A 27,235-nucleotide genomic window follows, 5' to 3' on the forward strand; every position below is an offset into this window, starting at 1 on the left:
CCTAGTCTCCTTTATAGATTTTGTATTTGCCTCTGGTGGTGTATTTATTGGTGATCTACTTGTTGTTGGTGTACGAATTGTTGGATGTACTTATTCTTGGTGATTTACTTTTATTGATAACAATTGTTATCTAATGGTTATTGTTTGTTGACATGTGGCTTTTGTTCTGGGGTGGATATCCTTTGGGACCATATATTAGGATTTTGGCTTTTGATTTCTACTTGGTATATTATGTTGTTTTGATTGCAGTGTTTGTATTGGATTGAGTATTCATTCTATTTGGATTATCTTTTCTTCTTGAGTAACATGTGTTGCCTTTGAGGTAGTTGTTGGCTATTAGGATTCCTTGCCTAGGAATGTTTCATGATTGGTTAACTTATGTGGATCATTCATTATCTCCCCTACATGGTGGGAGTGGGAGCCTGACTAAGCAATCACATGGTTGGGAGGTAGTGTCTTCTTACCATTTGGGTCCCCCTCAGACTTACAGATGTTGGATGTTCATTGTAGTAGTTGTACCTTTATCATTCTTATTCCTATCTTGTAGACTTCTATTCCTTTGATGTATTTATGTTATCATGTATTCTGATGTACTGTATCTATTCTCACATACCCTGCAACATGTGCAATGGATGTTATTTATTGGATGCACTTTCATTGTATTAGTTATACTACTGCATTTTCTTATGCGAATATGTATATGTTATTTATTTATGATCATAAGACATTGTACTTGAGACTTAAACTAATTAATTTAAACTTCTTAAATGTGACTCAATGTGGAGGAACCCTTGAGGAATTGAAACTATATTTGTAATTTCTTATGTGTATGTTTATATCACTTTCGCATTAATGTTATCTTGATGTTGTTTAAACTTTAAAAAAAGTATATTTTAGTAAAACATTGTAACATGTTAGGTTTATTTCTCTTGGGTTCCCAAGTAGGGTGTTACACTCTTAATCTCAGTAGGGGAAACACTAGGAGAGGGTTGGGGGTGGGGGCATTAGGTCTAGTGACTCTAAGAGGAATGTGGGGAGGGCAAGGATCATGAAAAGAGGGGATATTACCAACCTCAACAATTCTAGTGGGTAATAGGGCCAAATAGAAATGATAGAGATAGAACATTAAACCCTGGTGCAAGATAGTGAAGTTAGCACCCTTCTCCATTTTTTCCTTTACATCTACAACAATGTCCACTAACTCATGCAACAAAAAGAAATGAATAGAAAAGATAACATGGTTCCTAAAATAGTTAAGGAGGGAGAAATGGTAATAATAACAAACCTCATACCTCCCTTTAAGAGAAAGATATTTCATCAGCACTAAATAAACCTCATTCCATGGCTCTGAAAGATTTTCCCTTAGAAACCCACCATCACGACCAACATGTTCTTCTCCTTCCCAAAAGAAATTGTTCAAACTTGATTTGTTTGATAATTTGGTCACTTTCTACCATTTCCTACCTATGACAAGAAGGCTTGTAGCCAAAGCACTAACTTCCTCAAATACCTGAAAAGTGATGCCATTCACCAGCACTCTCCTGTCATCCCAAGAATTCACAAATTAGAGCAAACAACTCTCATCGTAGCCATTCATCGCCTCCATAAAAGGGACTAGATCCCCTTCTTTTAACATGTACCACGTAAGAATTTATCTAGCACTATCTTCAATTACCAAAGGCTCAATATGGATTAGGTCACCCCCATTGCAACTTCCTATTCAATACTGATCACACCCTCTTGAGTCCTAGACTAGAAACACAACTTGAACCTATAGTAATAGTTAGGCAAAAAAAAACTCTACCAAGTAAATCAAAATCTCATAAATGCCTTTAATGTCATCAAACCCCATGTCTTTATTCGTCCCCACTATCATGTGCCATTTGCCACCTCCTTGATTCCACTGTGTCTTATCACAATGATGAACACAACACCTTTTGAAATTTGAATTATTACTCGGAGGAACATACAAATTCATTAATATAATAATCATAAAATATACACCCAAATTGTACTTCAATTTCCTTTCCCTCTTGAACCTCACATCTTTATTATTGGGAGTACTGTTTCCATAATTTATCATCATCTATCTGAAGTGACATGGCCCCATATGTCAACTTAGCATCACTGTGTTGTCATGATATACAACTATTTAGCTCCACATAAATCCAATCATGAGGGGTTGTCTATAGCCATCAGAGATTTTACCAAATTTGGTAACACCTCAACATCTCTCCAACATTTTAAGCCATGAATTTTTAGACCCATCACAACCACTACATTTCCCTCTTGCAAAATTTGCTACAAGTCGTACCACTCAAGGACTATTAACATATGCCACACTTTTTCAATCACCCTCCTAAAATCCTATCCCACTTTCCTAATACCCTTTATAGTATCCAAGATAACCTTTGAGTCCCTTTCAATTTCCACATTCTTCCACCCAACACCAATGACCAACTTTAGGCCCCAAAGGAGAGCCATAGTCTCAACCATGTTATTTGAAGCCTTACCTAGATTACTAGCAAATACTAACAATATTTTACCAATGCTATCTCTCACCATACCACCACCCACAAAAAAATCCCCCTCATCACTCTGTCAAAGTTGAATTTAACTAAATTCTCTCTAGGAGGGCACCATTTAGTCTTTGCTCTAGTGAAGTATTTTGAATTATCAATTTCCACAAATCCCTCTATGAGTTTCTAATTCCTAGCAATCCTCTATTTTCTTAGCATAGGGAGAGATTGTTAGCTTATGGTGACTAATTAGGGAAGTACTGTATATACTCCATAATTCCTTGGCAGGGTTCAGGGCTATTCTATTGACATTTTATGGCCAACATGTTGCAAATAATTTTAACTCTAAATAGGAAAAAATACTTGTATAAAAGGGCTTAGGGTTAGGTATTTTTATAAGGTTTGATGCAATAATTGCTTCTTGTGGCAGTTTTGAGCTATAAGGGATTACAAATTGTAATCAGTGCATCTTAATAATATTGGACTTCCTATTTGGTCGATGTAGCCTAGGGATTGGGTGAACCATGTTAAATCTTGGTGTCTTGTTTTCTCTTCTATGTGATTTATTATTTTTTGATATTGTTTATATTTGCATGTAATATCTGTTTATGTCTATGATTTATCCTAACAAGTGGTATCAAAGCCAGGTCATTTTTTAGTTATCCTTTGCAAGAAACTCTCATAGTTGAGCGAGAGATGAGGTTAAGTTGAAGGTTGACAAGTTTAATGGGTAGAACTTTTAGATATGGAAAATGAAAATGGAGGACTATCTTTATCAGAAGGATTTATGGAAGTTGTTGGAAGGGAAGAAAAAAAGAAACAAAGAACTATGCAAGATGAGGACTAGGATGTTTTAGATAGGAAGGCACTTGGAAGAATTCAATTGTACTTGGCACAATTAGTGACATTTAACATTAAAAAAGTGAGGGTGATAGAAGATTTGATGCAAACCCTAGCGACACTATATGAAAAGCTCTTCGCTTCAAACAAGGTATTTCTCATGAAGTGTTTATTTAATATGAAGATGGTGGAAGGTGGATCTATTGCAGATCTTTTAAGTGAATTTAGTACTATTATTAGTTAGTTATCTTCTAGGAATATTAATTTTGATGAAGGAATTAAGGCTCTCTTGATTTTTTGTTGTTTGGTTGAAAGCTGGAATGAGTAAATTCTGTTTCTGGATCTAATACCCTAAAATATGACGATGTGATTGATGTTATTCTGAGTGAGGAAACTTGTGGGAAAACCTCAAGTGGATCTATATTAGGAAGTTCTTTGAATGCACAAAGAAGAGGCATAACAACTAAGAGAGGAAATAATTTTGGAAATGATGGGAAAGAGGTCTTAATCCAGAGGACTGAGAGATTGCTAGTACTATAGTAAACTAGGGCATAAGAAGAAAGATTGTTGGACACAAAAGAACAATAAAGGAGATAACCTAGAAGGGAATAGAGAGGAAAATGTGGCAAGTAATAAATACAAAGAGGATGCTTTGATTCTTTCTCTAAAAAGTGTTGATGATTCATGGGTTTTAGATTCTGGTGCTTCATTTCATGCTACACCCTATAGAGGTTATTTTATTGATTATGTCCAAGAGGATTTTGGGCTTGTTTGTTTGGGGGATAATAAACCTTGTTAGATTTTTGGGAAGGGAAAAGTTAAGATTAACTTGTCGAATGGGAATCATTGGCTACTATATGGGGTAAGACATGTTCCAAGGCTAAGTAGGAATTTATTTTCAGCAGGGTAACTTGGTGATGAGGGTTGTGTAGTTACTTTTATTGGTAAAAACTAGAATGTTTCAAAAGGTTCCCTTGTAGTAGAAAAATGTGTGAAAGTAGGCACCTTATATCTTTGTACAAGTCATATTGTTCCTTCTACTTTGATTATTTAAGAGAAAAATGGATGTTCGGGAACAATTGCTACAATTGAGCTAGGAGAACAAATAGTTGTTGTAGATTTAGATACAATAATATGGTACAATAGACTTGGGCACATGAGTGAGAAAGGTATAAAATTAATTCATTCAAAGAAAGTTTTTCTAGGTCTAAAATGTATCAATATGGATTTATGTGAAAGTTGTGTGTATGGAAAATGAAAGAGAGTGAGTTTTGTGAAGAGTGGGAATGAAAAGAAAAGTGAGAGATTAGAGCTTGTGCATACAAATGTATGGGGACTAGCTTAGGTTTCTTCCCTTGGTGGTTCTCATTATTATTTTACATTTATTTATGATGCAACTAGAAAAATATGAGTTTATTTTCTTAGATAGAAATTTGATGTATTTCAAACTTTTAAGAAATAAAAATGCTTGGTTGAAAATGAGACTAGTAAGAAATTAAAATGTCTTAGATCTAATAATGGTGGTGAGTATTGTAGTCATGAATTTGAATATTATTCATCCACTAATGGTATTCATAGATAGAAAAATGTTTCAAGGACTCCACAAGAAAATAGAGTTGATGAACACATGAATATGACTATAATAGGCATGCAAGAAGCATGAGGTTGCATGCAGGGTTGCCCTTAAACATGTGGTTAGAATCTATCGATACTATTGTATATTTAATTAATATAGATTCCTCTACTCCTTTGGGCTGTAGTATTCTGGAGGAAGCATGGACTAGAAAGAAGGTGAGTTGTTCTTTTCTCAAAACCTTCAATTGTGAAGCATTTTCTCATATAGACTCTAAAAGTAGAACCAAGTTGGAAGCCAAGTCAAAGAAATGTATATTTGTTTGATGAATTTGGTTATAGGCTTTGGTATTTTGACATATAATTGTTAGAAGAAAAGATGCCATATTCAATGAGAAAGTGTTGTACAAAAATCTGTTGTAGTAGCATGAGAAGAAAGAAGATGATTATGTAGTGTTGGATGATACTCCAAAAGATGATGTTCCTATAATTCCTCATGATCTACAACAATCGTAACAACAAATACCACACACCCTAGTGAATGTTATATGGTCAACAATGATAAGTATACCTCCAAAAAGATCTTCTCCCTCTTTTTACTCTATTTTACCAAGAGATGCTAGTGAACCTGAATGTTATGATGAAGATGTGCAAGTGGATATTAAGACTCAGTGGTAGTTTACAATGGTAGACAAAATGGACTCCTTGCTAAAAAATAAGACTTGGGATTTAAGCTAGATGCCTATAGGTAAATGAGTTTTATAGAATAAATGTGTGCACAGGTTGAAAGAATAGGATGGAGTTAAGAAAAGATTTAAAGCTAGGTTAGTTGTAAAAGGATTTGCACAGAAAAAGGGCATTGATTTTGATGAGATATTCTCTCATTTTGTTAAAATGACTTCTATTCACATAGTTTTAAGTATTGTGGCTACTAAACATTTGCATTTGGAGTAGTTTGATGTTAAAACAACCTTTCTTCATGATGATTTTGATGAAGAGATATATATGGAACAACCATAGGGATTTGAGGTTTAAGGTAAGGAAGAATTATTGTATAGATTGAGGAAAAGTTTATATGGCTTGAAGCAAGCACGTCAGCAATGGTATTTGAAATTTGACAATTTTATGCATGAGCATGGATATAGTAGATTCCATTTTGATCATTGTGTTTATTTTAAGAGGTTGGATGATGATAGCTACATTATTTTAGGTTTATACATTGATGGTATACTTGTAGCTGGGTCTAACATGGATCACAGTAAGGGGTTAAAGGAATGGTTATCAGATTCATTTTCTATAAAGGATTTGGGTACAAAAAAAAAAAATCCTTGGTATGAAGATTTGTAGAGATAGAAAGAATAGGAAATTGACATTATCTTAGGTTTATTATATTGAGAAGGTGTTGTAATGTTTCTCAATGGAGAATACCAAAGTTCTCAACACACCATTATTTGGTCATTTGAAGTTGACTAATGAGATGTGTCCAAAGACACAAGAAGAGGTAGATAAGATGTCCAAGGTACCTTATGCTTTAGTTGTAGGAATCTTGATGTATGCTATGGTATCTACTAGGCCAGATATTGCACATGTAGTGGGAATTGTTAATAGGTATATGAGTCATCTAGGGTTTGAGCATTGGAATGCAGTTAAATGGATTCTCTGATATTTGAGAGGAATATTCTATAAGTGTTTACATTTTGGGGGTTCTACTATTGATTTATAGGGCTATGCTGACTCAAATTTTATAGGGGATATTGATGTCAAGTGGATTAGTACAAGTTATGTATTTATTTTTAATGGGGGAGCAGTGGCTTGGGTTTCTATTTTATAGAAGGTGAACGCTTTATCCACTATAAAGGTAGAGTATGTTATTACTACAAAGGAAACCAAGGATATGATATGGTTTCACTTCTCCCTTGAAGAATCAGGACACCCTTAGAAGATGACTAACTATATTGCCAATGATCTCCCCCTTTGGCATTGATGGCAACATTTGGGAAAATTGGCTAAGCCTCAAATTGATGTCATACATAACAAAAATAAATAAAAGTAACTACACAAAAATTCTCATCAAAACATAACAATTTTATTCATATTTTGATGGATTGTTACATTTCTTATCACTCCTTACATTGATACATAAGTGTACTCCCCCTTACATATACATATACAATCATACAATTTTCCTTACATAATACTCCCCCTTTGATATCAATGGCAAAGGTGTCAAAAAAATGTATACAAAAAATGGTTGGCTTACTACTGTTCAACTTGATATCCTGGAAAAAACAATCTGCATATACAAGTTTCAGTCTTTCCACTTCCTTCTTCCAGTTCTCCTTCACTGTATCATAGATATTAATTAGTGCACATAGTGCATAAGATGCCACATCAACTACGCTCAAGTTAGTATAGGAAAACTTATCATAGGAAACCTTTCCTATAAGACATTCCTCTAGTTGCCTCTACAAAATGCTAATCTTCGATGAAAAGATTTCTATAAGAGTAGAGAACCTTTTTGCTTCCTTTTCCTTATTACACTCCAAGCCTTTGATTATAGTATTGATATTCTCCACTTATATTCCACATTCCTCAATGTTGGTCTTAGGGAGCTATATTTATTTAGTGAGTGTGTCAAGATCACTCAAATTACAATTTATTTGACTTTCAAATTTTGTTAGGTACTTGTATGACAATGCACACTATGCATACGACTTCTTACCTTCATCAATGTGCTTTCTCAATTCCTTGATGCTTACATCAAGTTCCTTCAAGTAAAATCTCACATTGGTGAACACTATATCAAATAGTGTTGCATCATGATTGGCTTGTGCTTGTGTTGAAGCTACTTTAGTGATGCAAGAACATCGTGCATCCAAAAATAAAGGGAGAAATAATTTTGTTTTTGTTTTTTTTCAAAAAAATATAATTTATTTTTTTATTTTTTTGGTGGAGGGTAGAGAAAGTGACAAAAATTAGAAGAAGAAAAAAATTTAAAAAAATTTAAAAATGAAGAAAAGAGGGAAAAGGCATTTAATAGGTGGCACTATTTATTGTAACTTGTGGCTTATGCATGTAAGGGTTTATTTTTATTTTTAATGGGATAGGCCAACTTGTGGCTTAGTTGGGTATAAGTAGGGGCCTTATGGAGTCTTTAAAGCATTCATTTAGTGGAGTGAGTCATAGAGAGTGTGGGATCTAGCTTGGATAAGAGTATGGAAGACAGAGTAGCTAAGTGAGAAAAGTTTTTGAAAGTGTGTGGACAGAGTGCCAAATGTGAGGCAATTTACACTTGGATCTTGGATGAAGTTTGAGAAGGGCTAGTAGCTAAGGCTTGGGAAACAAGGATATTTCTTAGTGGGCTTGTGAGCACAAGTTTAGATCTTCCTTGGAGGTTTCTACCAGAGTGTTGATATGGACTAGTTAGAGTTGGGATTGAATCTTGAGGGATTTTGCAGAATTACTATTGTAATTTCTTATGTATTTGGGCATAATGCAAAAGTCCTTATAGTTGGGCATGTTGGATGGAAATCTTATGATTGTATTATGAGAATTGACATTATTTTGGATCTAAATATTTGTGTTATTATTTATTCTTCCATTGTGTGGTTATTTCTTCGGGGCTAGGACATCTCCTTTGGGGATTCTATTGCCTTGCACTGTGTCAAGCATAATGAAAACACAATTTCTTATGAGCATGTAGAAAGATCACCAAATTTGAGGTAGTCTACACTAGGACCTTGGGAGGACATGCAAATGGATCTATGGTTGTGAAGATAGAAGATTGATCTTGTTTAGGAAGATTGAACTATTGGTAATTTGTTGTAGTGGGTTTGCAAATATCTTGGAAGATGGCTCCTAGAGGATTGGACCCTAGGATGATTGCAAATCTTTGTGAGATAATGGAGATGAGGATTAACGAGACAATAGCATGGGTGGATGCTATTGTGGATGTTGCTTTTTCTAAGAGAGTTGAAGAACCAAAGAAGAAAATTGTATGCTATTGGAGTTGGAGTCTACCAATTTGAAATAGATTTGTTTGGCCAATTAGAATACTTTTTCGAGAGAGAAGATTCAATTGCAAGGTCGATGTGGTGGTGGTTGGTTTTGTTGGTTAGTTCATGGAGTCTAATAGAAAACTTGCAGAGCAACTGGAGGTTGTTGTTGAGGATATTCCTAACCTATTTGATGCTAGGATGGAGATTGGTTTTCATGATCAGTTGGTTGAGTCTAACATGGAAATTGTAGAGAACTCGATCGTGGATGATCTAGTTGGTGTTGGTGGTGACTTGTATGTTGTAGAGCATCCTGTTGTGAGAAATGAGATCACTAGTATTGTGAGTTGGAATCTGTCAATGAAGATCTACATATTTCTACTAATGTGGAGTTTGTTGTTGGTGTGGATTCACTACTTGTTGCTATGGATGTTGATTACTGATGAAAATGTGGTGTGGATTCACTAGTTGCTACTATGGATGTGGATTACTAATGAAACATTATTTTCAGTTTGTTCTTGGGAGTGAGCATGCTAATTGGATAACTAAGATTCTATTATTTGATAGATGGATGAAAATGTGGATGATATATATGCTGGTTTTATTGTCCCTAATGGAGTAGAAACCTTTGGTGAAGATGAAGATAGTTGCAAATATTTCTTTTGGTGTCAAAGTGTGGAATACACTTTTCTATTTATCTGGGGAGTCTGATGTAGGAGCATCTTGCACCAAAAAATAAAGGGAGAAATAATTTTGTTTTTGTTTTTTTTTCAAAAAAAAAAAGTTATGAAAAAGTTATGATTATATTATGAGAATTGGCATTATTTTGGATCTTAATATGTATGTTATTATTTATTCTTCTGTAGTGTGGTTATTTTTTGGGGGCTAGGATATCTCCTTTGGGGATTCTCCTACCTTGCACTGCATCATTCAACTAAAGTTTTGAATTCCTCATCGAAGGTCTTTACCATTTCCTTGGCCTTTGACTACAAGTCTGGATTAGCTATAGTTGTAGTAAATGTCTTTTGCATTCATTCCAAGACTTTAATTAGAGTCTTCCCTAAATACTTCATAGATTTTTTCTTCTCAAACAATTTTCTCAATGAGGTTATTAGTCCATTCCAATCATCAAATGGTACTGCAAGTGTTCCTGCTGCTGCTACTAGAGTTACTACTATAATGGGTTTACCTGCTTTTAGTTCAACACTCTTTTTCTCTTCCTTAGCCTTCTTCCTCTCTTCTTCTAGTCTCTGAACATATTTCTTTGACTTTTTTTCAGCTTCCTTCCTTTTCGCTTCCTCTTCTTTTCTCTTCTTCATCATCATCAAACATGGTGTATGCTATGATATTGCCAATAATGGTTTGACCAAATGCTATAAAAGGATCCTCCTTTGCATCCACAATCATATGTGTATTATCCACTTGCATGGACTTAGTAGTCATAATAATGTGTGGTGGTGAGAGTGCCTATTGAGTCTTTTCTACTTCATCCTCATCACTAGAAGGTGTACTTGCTTATACATATACTGGGCTCTCAGGTTTGGATTGCACACTCACCTCTACTACTATAGGCACTGAGGCTATGTATTTCACAATGGCCCCCATTGTCCTTCCTCACATCCTCATAGTTGCCTCCCATCAAAAGAATTTCTCTTCTTTTGTTCCTCAACAAGAGCTCAATACCTTTCAAAATTGTGTCTAAGTCCTCTTTAGAGTTCACTTCACACAATTTATCTATCATAGTCTCTCTTATCTTAGTGTCCTCTTTTGTTACTCTCTTCTTTCTTTTCAACAACCTATTATATAGGTCCTTTGGTATCTTATTCTCAATTTTATCAAATCTCTTATCCTGCAAAATCATATTCCTCACTATGATATTTTCTAGTTTCCTTCTATCCATATTATTGTACAAACTATAATATTTATTTAACTGTACAAAATTTTCATCATTAATAATTTTCATGCTAAGGTTTTCTACCTTTGGCTTCCATGCTTTCTTTCCCACTGATGTCTTGTCTTCTTGCACAACTTTCTCTACTAGTCTATCCTTGATTTCATCCTCAGAATCACTAAGTTGCAGTGTCTTACTCCTCTCTCCTAGTCCACTATTGGTCTTCTTAACCCTTCTCTTCATGGATGATGTTGGTGCTATCTTAACCTTCACTAGTCTTTCTGACTTTCTTTGTGCAACAAGTCTTTCCACCTCTGACTACCTCCTTGGCTGATCACTTCTTGTCAATACTAGTTGCACTTGTGAAACTTCTACGTATGGTACTTGTGCACTTTTTTGGCAATGGTTACACCTTCAAAAGGTGCTACAAATACTATAGGAGTTTCTTTTATCACTTTAGATTGCCCACTTGCCTTGATTTCTAGCGTAGTAACTTTAATTTAATTAAAATCTTCATGAATCATACCTGATTCCTTAAGGATGGAATCAACATTCTTTTCCATACTCTTCTTTATCTCTTTACTATGAATTTTAGAGTGAACTTATCTCATCTTCTCTTCATAGGTTCCCCATCTAGGGAATTCAGTGTCATTCTCATATTGTAGTATGATCTACACATACCCTTCAATAAGTTCTGCACTCATCTCATATCCCATGGGCTCTATGAACTTTACTCTTGGTTCCATGACTTACATGTAGGTGTTATCAATTTCCACCATGAAGAATCTATCATCCTTATACTTCTCCACCATGGAGGGAGGTATTTTGTACCTCTATTTCATTTTAATCTAGAAATTCTTAATCATTATGTCAATGCCATTATCTCTGACATTATCCATCTTTGATCTGTAGCATTGAGTCACCAATTTCATTATGCACTCATTTCTTTTCCAATTAGTCATCCTTGAAAACTTCTTTGTTACATAGAATAAAAAATGATTTAGTAAGGACTCAAATCTAAAAACTGCATTCTTAGTCGTCTTCAATTTAGCAATGTTGTCCAACCGTAACCTGATTATTTTACATAAATTTACTTTTCTTCCTTGAACTGGAATTACATAAGTTGCATGCAAGAATCAAACTGGTACTGATATAACCCTTTAACCATGGTTAAAATTTCACCCTAATATCTTACTCAATTTTCACTCCTCTATCTTGAATCATGTCTACCTTCAAATTTTGTTATGCACTCATTGCTTTTCCAATTAGTCATCCTTGAAAACTTCATTGTTACATAGAATAAAAAATGATTTAGTAAGGACTCAAATCTAAAAACTGCATTCTTAGTCGTCTTCAATTTAGCAATGTTGTCCAACTGTAACCTGATTATGTTAATTTTGTTATGCACTCATTGCTTTTCCAATTAGTCATCCTTGAAAACTTCTTTGTTACATAGAATAAAAAATGATTTAGTAAGGACTCAAATCTAAAAACTGCATTCTTAGTCGTCTTCAATTTAGCAATGTTGTCCAACTGTAACCTGATTGTTTTACATAAATTTACTTTTCTTCCTTGAACTACAATTACATAAGTTGCATGCAAGAATCAAAATGGTACTGATATAACCCTTTAACCATGGTTAAAATTTCACCCTAATATCTTACTCAATTTTCACTCCTCTATCTTGAATCATGTCTACCTTCATGTTCCTTCCATCAAATTTTGTGAACAGGTTGGTCTCAACAATTTTCCTCACATTTTTGTCATTAATAAGAATACATCCCTCATTTCTTAAACCTATGACCTTATGAATTATATCATTGTCAATTGTTACTTGTACATCACCTAACTAGATTTTTTTATTATCATAGACTCTACTCACAATGATTCGGGTCTAATCATGGTTGTCAAACTTAGTGGAAAAAATATACTTCACTAGGTTCAACTCATTTAGGTGCACATACTCTGACTTCAAAGTTAGGCCATTGTTGCACATGAATCCCAAGTCCTTGTGTATATCTTCATCTCCTATACTCTCAATCTTACAATGGATATAGCTTCTGATATCTTCTACATGAAGCACATTCTATAGGACTTGCAAAAAATGCCTAACGAGTTGTTCATAAGAGAAACAAATGGATGTTTCTTGAATACATATTTGGGTCTTTTACTAACATCATAAACTATCTGACTAGCCATAGTATCTCTAACTATATATAATGAAGGTTTAACTCAAGCTTAGTAAAATACCTTAAAATGGCATTTAGGGCTTCTGCAACTTAGTGCTTCAATAACTCCTTTTTGTACTTCAATTTGTTGTCAAATCACTCTTAAATTCTCTCTAGATACTTTGCATTAACAAATGGTACATACAATCTTGTTCATGTTTCTTAAATCATTTCAAATTGCACTATGTAGTAAATGCATATCTACCACAAATTCACAAACTATCTCTATTTACTAGTAACTTATTCTCAAATCTTCTTGACATCATATCTTTGGTTGCACACTTGACTATAGCTTCTTTCCTATGTCTTCTACCCTCTGTTAACTATACAACTTCCAATTCTCTCTCTACTATTAGTTTTGTCCATCTATCATTTTGTCTCTTCTATAACTACTCAATTTAGATAGGATGAGTCACAAACAATTTTTTACTTCAATTTCTTATTAGGTGCATTGAAATACTATTCCTCCAAAACTATACAAGGAATTTTTGGATCCTTAGCTTTCAAAAATTCTTTCTTGTATTCATCAACATGTTCCTTGATTACTTCCTTCTGACTATTGTCACTATCATTTCCATTCTTTCTCTCATTTATGCTGTTGTTCCTTCTATTATTAGGATTCCTATAGAAAGCCCTTATGTCCATTTTGTAGTATCTTTCTATGTATCCAAAGGTATTGTATAACTGACATACAAGTGCATTTTCCTCTTATTGGTTCCATTCTAACTTCTAGGTGCTCTGCAATTCCTTACAATGTATCTAGGATTGTTACACTTGTAACATACAAACTATTTCTTTTTTTCCATTAGATCTTCCTCCATCATTAGATCTTCTCCATGATCTCCCTCTTTCACTTCCTACAAGATTAGTGTTCCTAAACATTCTACTATTTGCATTATTACCATCAAACTTAGGTTTCTTATAATCTATTGCTTTATGTCCATAGCCATGAAAATTATAAAAATAAAAATTAGTAATAGGTTTAAAAGAATCACCTATGCAATCTCTCTTCATATGTCAAACTTCATTCAATATACAACATCTACCTCTAAATTCATGTATCACTTCCTTGGGTGGTTCATCTTGCCTAGGTTTATTCAACTTGCTTTGTTTTCTTAGGTTCATCAAGTTTTGATGACAAATCAACTAATTCAATTTCTTTTGATACTTCAGTAGTTGTACTTGATTCTACCTTACTTAGACTAGATTCTTTAGGGGATTCAACAACTAGATCTGGTTCTCTTCTAATTTAAACTTTCTTAGTTAACTTTTCACCAATAAGATATCCAAGTCCTGTCTTATCATAGGAAGGTCTCTAGTGAAATATTTGTTCATCAAACTTGTCACTACTAGAATAAAGTTTCTCTAAATGTTGCTTAGCTTGTGTCAATTCTCCTTTCACAATGATATTATATTTTTCTAATTCAACATGCTCAATCATGAGAGAATCTAATTCAAATGTTACTTGACTCAACTGGGATCTAAGGTTTGCATTCTCATATTTTAGATCAGGTTCACTCTTACTACCATCTTTCTTAAGAATTAAGTTCAAAAAATTTCAATTCATGTTTCAAGATCTCATTTTTTTCTTGAGATTTTCTACTTCATCATTATCATTAGTCTGCACAATGTTACCATAATTTAGATCATTAATATTGTCTTTTAGTTTTCCAATGTAAACTTTTGCATCTTCATCCCTATCTTTCAAGTTATCTCTTTCTTCTGTAAGAAGGTCAATCTATTGAGCTTCTTCAAGGTTTCTGTTTAACTATTCCATATTCATAGAGATATTATTTAAGCTATTAAAATTCTTTAGAGTAACTATTCTCTAATACCAATTATTAGAAATAACTAATACTAAGAGGGGGAGGGGGGTGAGGAGGGGGCTGAATCAGTATTCTAAAAACTTTTTGCCATAATTGAATATTGTTAAATACTTTATAACATGCATATGAAAGTAAACCAACAATGTTGAACAATAAATATAAGCTTGCACAAAGAGAACTCTTAAGACCATTATTTGTTAACTAGAGAAACCTTGGACAAGGGAAAACCCCATTGGGTATGATACCCATAAGATGATTCACTAAATAAAATGATCTTGTTAAGGATATTGGCCTTGTTAGAAGTCTATGAAGTACATATAGTGTCTCGAGTCCTTGTTAGAGGAATAGGCCTTGTTAGAATCGTCAACCCTATTAGGAGTTTCTCTAACCTTGTTAGGAGTTGGTAGATCAAATACAATGTATGCAAGAAGAGCCCATTGACCTAACATACAATTATTAAATAAAGTTCTTCACAAGAGTAGATATACATACAATACTTTCTCACTACTGCAATTCACACTTTCTTTGATCAAACATTAGATCTTGCATTACATAAGGCTCATATAACTTTCAAGCTATCTGTATAATAGTTTTCATATCGTACACATTCCACATCTAGCACACTTATGTGCCCAAGATAAGATCTTTACTTCGCAAATTAGTAATTCTCTATTCACACGGCCTTTATGTCTTCACATGCTTGATATAATATAAAATAAATTATGAATTATTATACACAAAGTTGACTCATCATGACTTAGTAATTATTTTATCACCAAAATAAATTCTTAAGTCATACAACTCATATTACTAATATGCTCTGTTTTGCTCAGTTAAATACCCAACCTAGTATTTCAACTATAAATTGCATCATACTATTTGTACACATCTACACATTGACATACATCATCATAACATTTTCTTAGATCTTTCCTTAATTGTGCATAAGCTAACTCAAAATGAGTTGTACATACACATCACATCTATCTTTGTACTGCTAAAAACCGTTTAACACTTAGATAATTTTCTAACTCTACATGCATAAATGAAATGTTGAATAAATGTTTCCATAAATGAAAACTATCAAGACATCTTTGTGACCATATTGCCAACAATATCTCCAAAGGTCTTCTTACTCTAGGGGTGAAAATTCCTTCTGACATTATCTAGTTTTGCGGTAAGCCTGAACTTAGCTGTACCCTCAGTCTTTATATTCCACCACTGCTCCACACATTTTCTAAAGTCTAGATGGGTTTGCTACACTATTTCATATATAAATGGCCTTGGGCCCCCCAAAACCACCTCCTTCCAATTGAAAATGTTTGGGGTACGATTTGAGATAGTCCTAGGAAGGCCCGTGAGAGTAGAAGAAGTCAGCCCCTTCCAACAAGCTGAGATAAGGAGTCTATCCATTTTTACTTGAATAAGGTCCTCCCCTTTCCTATTATTCAACCATGTTATCTTGACCCCCCTAAACTCCAAATCCATCAAGTCGTTGTTATTTATAAACTTCAACAAGTCGTTCATACTATCTATAAAATAAATCACACCCCCAAACTTCTCTGAGGGGTAAAAGGGAGTATTGGAGTCACTCATATAGAAGGAGTTATTGGTTTACTTTAGGAAGTCCATCAACTCCTCCCAGAGCCAACTTATACCATGTCTCGAATCTCGAGCATAAACATTAATGAGATTCTAGACCTCCTCTTTCACCTTATGCTATGTAATGAGGTAACACTTATAACTATGAATGAATCTACCTTTAACAATACTAGGGTTCCAAAGGTTGGCTAGCCCTCTCAAAGCACCCTCTACTTCACTATAACAAAAAATGGCTCTTGGCCAAATGTAACCAATAATCTTTTCTAGATTTTCCAAGGACATTTTAACTTCTTGAATTAGTAGGATATTTATCCTATTACTAGATAGTAGTTGTTTAAGCACAAACTAATTTTGAGGGCTATTTACCCCCCTCATATTCCAAAAGAGGACAATCATTTCCTACCTTTGGTCATAGCCTCCAAGGTTGGTTTCCTATGAATAGCCACCTCCCTTTCCATGTACTTCATCCTCCTATTCTATTGTGCCTTCCCCACATCCAATTTCATCACCTTCCCCACATCTAGTTTTTTGACACTCTAGTTTGTCTTCTCTATGTCTTCCACATCCCTTCGTCCATGCCCTAGGAGGAGGAAAAAGTAGAGGTTAAGGCTCTAGCAATTCCAGCTAACTAGGAACTCAAGGGGGATCCAACACTAGAACCCTAGTTAATCATTTTGGCCACCTCTTTATCCACCATATCTATCCCACTATCTTCCTTGATCTCCTTACATACCTCATCTAGTTTCACATTGACTTCCCCTTTCCCCATAGTCCCCAGGGGGGTTATTACAAGATCTTCAATGCCTTGCAAGAAGAGAAATGGGTCCCCCCTATCTACTTCAACAATCTCTCCTTCCTCCACCTTCCTAGTGGACCCTTCAAATTTGAGGGCCTTCACTTGTGGAATGTCAACATACTTTTGTCTTTGTTATTTATAGGTATAATATGTGGGAATTTCCACATAATTTATCCTAATTAAATCAAATTAGTTATTAAGCTTATGCATGCCATGAATGCCTCTTCTTATTTGGTACAAACCATTGCACCAAAACCCCGAGGTGCTAGTGAAGGCTACCCACTAGGATCATAACATCCCACCATGCTTTTCCATCTAGACTCTAGGATGGATGTGTAGCCATATGGTGGGTGCTCCCTTGGTCATATGAGCCCCAAGTGAATATTGCAATATCAATTTTGCCACCCGCTTTGAGAATCAAACTTGGGTGGAGGCTCTGATACCACGTTGTACAAACCATTGCACCAAAACCCCAAGGTGATAGTGAAGGCCACCCACTAGGATCATAACATTATTACAATTAGTCTTACAACATATAATATTTTTTGATTAAAAAGGTAAAATTATTGCATTAAAAAAAAGTGTATGCAAATTGAATATTTAATTTTTAAATGTAATGTCTTCTCTTTATTTAAAACACATGCACATGGACCTAAATACCATTTCTAGTATCTCTCATGGTCAAATAGTTCATATATATTCTCCCTCTTCCTCCCACATGTATCTATCGGGTACAAAAGTTTGTAAGGTCACAAAGGTTTCTATGTCAATAAGTTTTTAGAACTTTAGAGTTACCCTTCCTAGCATACTTTTTCTCCTAACTTTGCCTTATTATTTATTCCTATCAAACTATTGGTATTATCATTCTTATCATATCCTTCACTAATCACCCACTCATTCCCTTGCATTGTTAAATTTTCAAATGTATCCCTATTGGTGTGCCTCTTGCCCAAACTCCCAATATGAAAGTACCACATAAAGGACTTTCCCACATAGAAATGATAGTCAACTCTAAACAACATGAATTCATGTGTTTTTATGAGTGGGGGATGATGAAGTCAAATATGAATCCTAAGAGGAAAAAATAAGTCATTTTTCTTGCACCTCTCAACCAATCACTTGGTCTTTAGAAATCACTAAACTGATGGTTGTATCCATGACAACCCTTGATTTTGGCAAAAATCTCAACTATTATTTTTGTGGGATCTCATATTATTCAAGGATATCTTCCCTAGGCCATTCACATACATAAAATGATATGTTTTGTCAAATTTATATTATAGAGATTATGATTAATTATTCTACCTAAAAAGCCCCAAAAGTTGTACTCAAAGTCATATGTTCAAGCCTATGATAGATCTAAGAAAAAAACCTTAGATGTGTAGGAAATTCAAGTGCAAAATCCCTTAGGTTTTGTAAAGTTAAGAAGTAAATCTCTTTGACTAGTAGCAAGACAATACCTAATGATCATAAGTGAGCAAACATCATGGGTCTATGCAAATGTTCTTAGTATAATGATAATATTGTTTCAATGTGCTTTTATTGTTTTTTTTAGGCTATCCAAAAAAATTATACATATTTCTAGCCCATTTGATAAGGATCAAGTGTAATAGTTTTAGGCTATGTATTCTAACATGTGCCAAACTTATATAAGTTAACATTCTATAGTCTACTTTTTGTTGTGAGGCCCAATGTGTAAATCTAGGAATCCCTATTAATAATTAAATAAAAAATAGATCTTGGTTTTAGTAAGATTGTAAAATTTGTTGTGATTTAGTTTTTGCCAAATCTAATTAAAATATATAAATATGAAATCACTTTATATTCATAATTTCATTTGTGACTATGGGCATTCAAGTGAATTTTTGAATTTAAAAGAAAAAATTGGGGCTTGTGTAAGATGAGGTTAATTTTTTAGATCTAATCAATATTCTTAAAGGTTTTAAATAATGTATCCATCAATATTTGATTAGGATATTTAGGTATTATTAGAATTGATTTCCTTATATCCTATGAATCGTGAGATAACTTTGGATTTTCCTAACAATAAATAAAATAAAATACAGGAGAAATAAAATAAAATACAGAGGAACCAATATAGAATGAACAAGTTTGAAGAACATGTTAGATTAATGGAGAAAAATCATAATTAGTTTGAGAGCATGAAGGAAGCCTTGAAAAATATGTTAAGGTGGTAAGGAAACATTTATTATAGAAATATAAAGAATAAATTTTAATGGTAGATAATTATATTTCATAGGAAGAAGTGTTTGATAAACAATGCAACTATTATTAAAATAATACTTATATGATTTTATGTCAACACTGCCTTTTTAATCAATTCTAGGAATGTTAGATTTTTTTAAAGAAAAAAAAGACCTAAGAAAAATATTAGTTTTTGATTAGGTGAAAAAAAGGTTTAAAGGGTTCCTAAAACCCTTTACAAAATAGGTTTGAGAGGGACTTGAAACCTAAAAACTAAAGGTATTTAAGATTACTCACTAGATGAGACATGATAAAGTGAGATGGGGATATATCCATAGAAGAGGGGGGACAACCCACCAAGCATCCCCACCTAAACAAGAAGCAACATAAAAATGGAAAAATGCATGATAGAAACCACCATGCAACCCAAATCAACCAAACACAAATACGATTTCCATTTCATCTTACTCTTAGAGGAACAAAGGTTCATATCAACATAGGACCGAGGAGATTTAGATTTCTTACTTTTGACTTTAATTTGCCCCTCCTCTACCCTATTAGAAATCTCTTGCCAAGAAATCAAATCAAATAGTGAAGCAACCCCCCACCCTAGGAAGGAAGTCAAGGTCCCAAGGAATTGGTAATTTTATGAATGTATGCAAATGAGTCATATCAGTTGTTATGTTGTTATTGATGTCAAGTCGTAATTCTCTAGACATTATGCTAACTCAGTAACATGCTATATCATTTGATTGATGAAGAGAGTTTGAAGAAAGTGTGTTGAAAACAAAGTTGATAAGTTGGGGAATTGGAATTGAATGAAAATAGGAATTTTAAGGTGTTCCAAATCTAACTATAAGGTCCATTTGGCCCCGGAGTGCTCCAAAATAGGCCTCTAGATCCAATAAAAAAACTCTGAAATCATCTTCAATGAATAAGAACAAACTACACTAGGTCAAAACTATTATACCATGTAGAAGTTTGAAAATACAACTTAATAGAACCCAAAGAACACTTGCATGCAAAATAACCTATGACAAGGAAGAATGGAGAAAAAGACAAGAAGATGGCTCTGAAAATAGGAAAGATCTATTTTCACATATAATGGAAGGGTAAAAGTACAAAGTTGTGTCACCTTTCAAGCTGACTTATTAGAATGATTGAATTTGAGTATTTTTATCCAAAAATAAATTTTGTTCAAACATATGATCTAGATAAATTAATTCTAGATAAGTCATATATGGTCTCACACTTTTCCAATTGGAAATGTCTATTAAATGCATGTTTAATACTAGTTTGTATCCAATTACTAAAGAAAAATAATAATTTTAGAAAACTAATGTTTCAATAACTCTCACTATTTTTTATGATATTTTTAGTAACATCTAAAAACCATTTTATAGAGCACAAAGTCAAGAATATTCTCATATAGAGTTTATAGTGTTATAATTAGATATAGTATATTGTAATTAAAAAATTATACAATTACTATTTAAACACTCGAAAAGATGTTGATTTTGAGAAAGAAAAAAATATTAAATCATATTTTTAAAAAAAAAATTATATGAAGTTCTAGAGGAGAGAGTCCTCTTGAATGTATAATTTTTCTTTTTTTTTAGAATCGATTTGTTTCCAAAAATGTGATGGGAGATGAAAACTATCAATTTCAGGTGAGTTAAAATTTGAATCATTATAAAAGAGAAAATATAGGTCTAAAGTCAATTTTTATATTTGATTGTTCTCCCTATATATGTTATATATAACATAGTCTAAGCTCAAATGGAAATAAGTTTATTTCCATATAGTTTTGTGGTGGGAACTAAACCCCTAATTTTCAATGTTTTTCAGCAACTAAAAAATCATCTATAAAAATTAGGAAAATATATCAATTTTTATTCCAAATAATTATTAAAAATTATAATCCTAAATTTCATCCATTTCTACACATTTTATTAGTTTACTTCATTTTTAAATTCTAAATAATAATACCAATTTTATGTCATTAAAGGTGAATAGTTATACTTTTGTTAGCTTTTTGTAATGGACACCCCTAGATGTCCCATAAAACTAAACCAATTTGCTGAAATGAATTTTGTCAAACAGTTTGCATGCAACCTCTTAAAACCCCTTATAACTCTGGAAATCAAACGTTCATTTGTTTGTTGTGTTTCGTGCATGGAATTGGTATCATACAACATAAACAAGAGAGAAACTACAACAATATGCAAAGTGGAAATGAACTGCTGCTAATAAAATGTTATTTTCAGAATTCATAAAACCAAATACATGGCAGATTTATCAACTCACTAATTACTTCAGCAATATTGTCATAATACTCCAGCCCATGCTTACGAACTTGCTGCTACAATACTTTGTCCTCCAATCAGTCCACTACCTTCATAATACCATTCCCTCCAAGCGGCATAAGCGTCGGACAAGTAGTGAAGAAGATATGAGCAAAATATCAAATCTGCCTGTAGCCAGAAATGCAACTAAACTGCCTGATACTAAAGCCAATAAGAAAGAATTCCAAAGGCCAAACCCCAAGGGAATGACGTCTAGAATGTTACAAGAGAGGATAGACGTCCTCAAATGCCAAGAACAAAATTGCAACTCACACACCAATTTCTTCTCATATTCAACCTGTCTAATGAAGCCACAAATGCTTCCTTTTATTCTATTCCCACAGGTCCCCTCAACTCATATGGGCAATGTGGGATAAAAGATGTGTAATATAAAACATATATTAAAATACCCCTTATGTCTCCCTTGGGTACACATCACCATAAAATAAATATTAAAGTAACACTTTAATATTTTACAATTAAATTAGATGTTACTTTAATAAAACTTTAGGCATTAAAATGTATTAGCAATCGGACTCCGAATAATGCGAGTGATAGCTCATCGAAAAGCTCTCACCGAGGAGTATCGAATCCAATCCCCAAAATTGACCTGCACTATGTCCTACCGACTTACTAAAAATAGTAAGTATGCCTGAAACTGAGTAAATCAACTTCGTTTTGGCCCAAACTAGAAATGACTAGGCCAAAACACTCCAAGATCCCATTAAACCCTTCGTTAGCCCTCGGAACCATGTAGAACAAGGCTAACACGCACACACTTGGTCAACTGCTAAAATGGGGACATTACAGTCCGCCCCCCTTGAAATTGCTTGTCCTCAAGCAATCTCAGTCCAGCCTGCTGAATAACCTGCTCACTCTCCCATGTAGAATCTTCCTCCGGCAGGTCTTTCCATTTGACCAAATACTCCTTCACTATCCTGTTTCTAAGCTTCCTCTCTCTGGTATCCACAATAGCCTCAAGTACTAACACAAGCTTCCCCTCCTCATCCAAAGGGGGTAAATTTGCAAACGACACTACACTCTGACCAATGGCTTTCTTAAGCCTAGACACATGAAACACATTGTGCACTCGATTGCCCTCTGGAAGCTCAAGCTCATAGGCGACTTTGCCCACTTTGCGAATCACCCTATAGGGACCATAAAATCTAGGTTTCAACTTTTCAGCTCCGCTCTTCTTGAGTGATGACTGTCTATATGGTTGTAGCCTCAAGTAAACCATATCCCCTACCTCGAAGCTACGCTCTATTCAGTGCTGATCAGCATACAATTTCTGTTGATTCTGGGCCTGTTGTATATTCTCTTTGAGCACTTTCAGGATGTCCTGACTATCCTGCAATAAGTTTTTGGCTTTGGGCACTCTACTGTCCCCCAAAACTAAATCCATGAAGCTAGGTGCTTCATAACCATAGAGTGCCATGAAAGGAGTCATCTTGATGGACATATGATAAGTGGTGTTATAACAATACTCTCCCATATGCAACCATCTGATCCAAGCCTTTTGTTGTGTAGTTACATAGTTCCTCAAATATCCTTCCGCCCATTTATTCACAATCTCTGTTTGCCCATCTATTTGCGGATGATAACTAGTGCTAGGTGTAAGATCTGTACCACACAACCTAAACAACTCTTGCCAAAAAACACTCATAAACTTACTATCCCAGTCGCTGACAATGAATCTGGGCAGCCCATGTAACCTGAATATCTCTTTAAAGAAAAGATCTGCCACCTGTGCTGCTGTGTAAGTGGATGGAATAGCAAAGAAGTGAGCAAACTTCGTCAAGCGGTCCACCACCACATAGATGCAATCCCTTCCCTGCACTCATGGTAAACCAGTGATGAAGTCCATCGAAATACTTTCCCATTTCCTATCAGGAATGGGCAAGGGCTGTAATAAACTTGCAGGAAATGTGTGTTCTCCCTTATTCTGTTGACAAACCATACACTCCCTGACATACCTCTGAACATCATCCTTGAGCCCTTTCCATGAAAACCGCTCTCGGATCTGCCTGTAGGTCTTGAAGACCCCCGGATGTCCTGCTGTGGGTGCATCATGAAATGCCTTCAATATCGCCTCTCTCAAATGTGATGACGGAATCAAATAAACCCTGTCCTGAACTCTGATCAATCCATCTATCACCTCATAGTGATCATCCTGTATGGTACCTGAAATCAATCCAGAAGCCCAAGCATCTCTGACATACTCTGCTATAATCCGATCTCTCCAATCTCCTGAAATCTTTGCCAGAGCACATAAGTGAGGTCTCCGAGATAAGGCATCAACCACCACATTTTTCTTACCTTTGACAAACTCTATGTCAAAGTCATAAGCCTACAATTTAGTCACCCATTTTGTTGCTGGTCATTAAGATCACGCTGGCTCATGAAGTATTTAATACTGTTGTGATCAGTCTTGATCACAAAATGTCCACCTACCAAATATGATCAAAATTTGGCCAATGCATGCATTATGGCCAACATCTCCCGGTCATAGACAAAATAACTTTTCTCAACTCCTCAGAGCTTCCTACTCTCGAATGCAATGGGATGCTTCTCCTGCATCAATACTGCTCCAATCCCATCACCTAATGCATCACAATGAAGCTCAAAAGGCTTTGTGAAATCTGGTAGAGCTAGAACTGGACATGAAGACATTACCTGCTTGAAATGCTCAAAACACCTCTGTGCTGCCCCTGTCCACACAAAGGCTCCTTTCCTGGTAAGATCTGTCAAGGGTGTAGCAATCTGTGAGAATCCCTTAACAAACCTTCTCTAAAAGCCACATAAACCAAAGAATCCCTTAAGCTGTGTAAGGTTTGTGGGAGTAGGCCACTCTACAATAGATCTAATCTTTTTGGGATCAACCCGAACGCCATCTGCACTAATGATATGCCCCAGGTAAAGGAGCTCAGTCATGCCAAACTCACATTTAGATTCCTTGGCATACAATGACTCTCTCTCCAGAATAGATAACACCTCCTCCAGATGATGTAAGTGCTCCTCCCAGGTCTTACTGAAGACCAAGATGTCATCAAAGAAGATCAAGACAAATCTCCTCAGCTGCTTCCTGAATACCTGGTTCATACAACTTTGAAATGTAGCAGGTGCATTGGTTAGACCAAATGGCATAACCATGAACTCAAAGTGGCCATAGTGACATCGGAAGGCTGTTTTCTCAATGTCCTTTGCTCTCATCCTGATCTGATGGTATCCAGATCGCAAATCAATTTTGGTGAAGAAGCATGCCCCATGCAACTCATCAATCAGCTCATCAATCCTAGGAATGGGATACCTGTTTTTAATTATTTTCTTATTCAGTGCCCTGTAATCGATGCACATGCACATTGTCCCATCCTTCTTCTTTACCAATACTACTGCTGAAGCAAAAGGGCTCTTACTGGGCCTGATATGCCCCATCTCCAAAAAATCCTTAATCGCCTTCTCTATCTCATCCTTGTGTTTCTTAGGATGACGATAGGGAGTAATCATAACTGGTTTGGCTCCCTCCTCAAGCTCAATAACATGTTCCATCCCTCTGTCAGGAGGAACCCCATGAGGAATATCGCTAAATACTTTAGCGTGTCTATCAAGTATCTTCTGGACATCTAGTGGATGACTCTTTTCTTGTGGCTCTGGTGAAGTTGGCATAATGTGGCACTCTGCTGCCCACTCTATGTCATCATGATGAAAAAATCTCTGCATTCTCCTCAAGGACACTATTCTGCAACCTCCATCTGAAAGCCCTCTAAGTACCACAGTTCTCCCCTTATGCTGGAATCTCATCTCCAATTTTGCTAGATTGAGTGTGAACTCAACTAGTGAAGCCATCCATGTCATGCCGAGGATGACATCATAATCTCCCATGTCCACAACATAGAACTCATCTTCCAACTCATAGCCATCTCCAAACCTGATGCGAAGATTAGATATCTTCCGAGTGCATAATAACTTATCACCGTTAGCCACCATGACTCTAAACCCATCATGATCCTCTGTCTGTAACCCTCTCCTGGCTACCAACTGTGCATCTATGAAGTTATGTGTAGCCCCAGTGTCAATAAGAGATATCACTTTCTGCCCTTGGATAGTACCCCTGACCTTAAATGTGATTGGCTTTTGGGCCCCTGTCAAGCGTGCCAACGATCTATCATCCTTAGGAATGTTTCTCTCCTCTATAGTGTTACCCTCATCTGAATCGGAGTGTTGATCCTCCCCTTCTGACTCTGACTCTTCTGCTGAAAAATACTCCATTTGATTTGCCTTAGCCTTGAGAGAGCATTAATGAGATAAGTCCCAAGGCTCTCTACAATGGAAGCATAGCTTCTTCTTTCGAAGTTCATTCAAGGTTTCATTGTCTAGTCCTTTTGATCCTTCTTTGGGTTTGCTATACTCTTTCTGAAATGATTTTTTGTCTTTGTCCTTGCGGTAGGAAGAATCTGTTGAATGGTTTTTTCCTTTGTATACCGAAGGGGCTAAATCTCGTGCCTTTTTAGTTGCTTCAGCTAACGTGAGTGGATCATGTCCCTTCACCCAACCTCATAATGGATCAGCAAGACCATCACAAAATAACACCACCAATCTCCTAGGAGAGATATTAGTAACAAGTACAGACAAGCGCTGAAACTCGGCAATGTAAGCATCCACAGAACTTGACTGTTTTAACTATGCTAGCTCCTTGAAATGTAACTCGGGATCCTTAGTGTCAAATCTCCCAATCAATGTTTTGGTGAATTCCTCATAGGATGTAATCTGATTATGCCCCAAAGTCACCATGCCATGATGCCACCATTCATGTGCAACGCCATCCAAGTGCATAGCCGCATACTTGATAGCCTCCTCCTCAGGCATAGGATTAAGCTGCAAGTATGTATCTACCTTCTGCACCCAAGCTCGTGCAGTCATCTTCCCTGAAGCATCATAATAAGGTAAAGAAAGTTTTCCAACTTTCTTCCTCAGCTCAAAGTTTTGATTCCTCCCTCCTGCTTTAGGCATGTGTCTCATCCTCAAGTCCATATAATCTCTAAGAGAAATATCTGCCTGAAACTCTGGTCCACTAGCCTCCCAGTCCCTCCTGAACTGATCCTGTAACTCGGTAATCTGCGGTTCGTTTACTGGATGAACCGGATCTCTAGGTGGAAAAGTGGGTAGAAGAGGTCTCGAGCTCACAGTTCGTGCTGGGCGTGCAACGTGTCTAAAGTTATCAGCCTCATTCCCATTGTTGCCGTGTCCATTATTACCATTAATGTTATTCTCAGGACCATTGTTGTTGCCTTGGCCTTCATGGTTATTGTTTCCCCCGTTGTTATTGTTTCCCTCGTTGTTATTGTTTATGTTGTTGGCATCACCTAGATTAATATTGACACCCATATGTCTAGCCATGAGTTGCAACATCATGTCC

This window comes from Cupressus sempervirens, chromosome 11 (assembly GCF_028749045.1).
Source record: "Cupressus sempervirens isolate cs-2001-9-10 chromosome 11, ASM2874904v1, whole genome shotgun sequence".
NCBI lineage: Eukaryota > Viridiplantae > Streptophyta > Pinopsida > Cupressales > Cupressaceae > Cupressus > Cupressus sempervirens.